Consider the following 1249-nt stretch of genomic DNA (forward strand, 5'->3'; position numbering starts at 1 on the left):
TTTGCTTATAACAACAGTTATCATGCTAGTATCTAGATGGCACCATATGAGGCCCTTTTACGGGCAAAAATGCCAATCTCCTTTATATTGGTATGGACCAGAAGAAAGAGGATACTTAGGATCGGAATTAGTAAGACAGACTATAGAGGATATAAAAAAGATAAGGGAAAGAATATGTACTACCCAAAGTCGACAAAAGAGCTATGCAGATAAACGAAGGAAGCCCCTCGAGTTTCAGGAGGGTGATCATGTGTTCCTAAAAATCACCCCCACCACCGAGGTAGGAAAGGCTCTTAAGGTGAGAAAATTAAGCCCATGGTACTTGGGTTTATTTCAAATCGTTTGACACATAGGGAAGTCGGCATACCAGATCACCCTACCTCCAAATGTATCAAGGCTACACAACATGTTCCACGTGTTTCAACTCTAAAAATACCAGCACGATCCAAGCCATGTGTTGCGACAAGAGGATGTAGCGCTCAAGGATGACCTAACTTTTGATCTACCAGCCATGAAAATCATAGATAAAAGCGTAAAGCAACTAAGGAATAAGACGATATGACTGGTAAAAGTGGCATGGGGTAGCGGCAGCTCAAGGGGCTACACATGGAAAATGGAGGCGAACATATGACAGAAGTTTCTGGACTTGTTTATAGGTAACGATCATGAGATTTATCAACAAAACACCTAAGCTATCTAATAACTCTCATCGACCAATTCAGGACATGAAATATGGGGACAAATTCTTTTTTTTTTTTACGGGGGTGGTAATGTAACAACCGCCCCTTCCTAGAAAATTCAATTTGAAATTTAAAAACTAGTTAGAAGATATGCTTATAATTTTAAATTAGGAATAGGAATCTAACAACCACCCTTCTTTTGAATTTAAAATACCCCAATCACACATACCTCCAGAAGTATATAAACCGATAGGTAGGAGATCACTCCTCTCAAACACTAATCTTTCCCCTTTCTTCTACAGAAAATACTTTGTGTGCAAACACAAGGGTCAACCCCATAGTCATTCAAGAGGCATTAGAAAAAAGTAGGGAATTATGTTTTGTTACTTATATGCTTGGCATGCGTTATGTTCTATTTTATTATTTACCACCTATATTGCTGCCATATGATGCTATTATTCTGTTATCGTGATTGTGTTTTATGGCATTATTCCCATTTTTTCCTTTCCCTTCCACGCATGCATTCTGTTCATCATTAAAGTTTCTCCCATACGCAAACCCTATCAAGA

The sequence above is a fragment of the Arachis hypogaea genome, chromosome 16 (genome assembly GCF_003086295.3).
Source record: "Arachis hypogaea cultivar Tifrunner chromosome 16, arahy.Tifrunner.gnm2.J5K5, whole genome shotgun sequence".
Taxonomy (NCBI): Eukaryota; Viridiplantae; Streptophyta; class Magnoliopsida; order Fabales; family Fabaceae; genus Arachis; species Arachis hypogaea.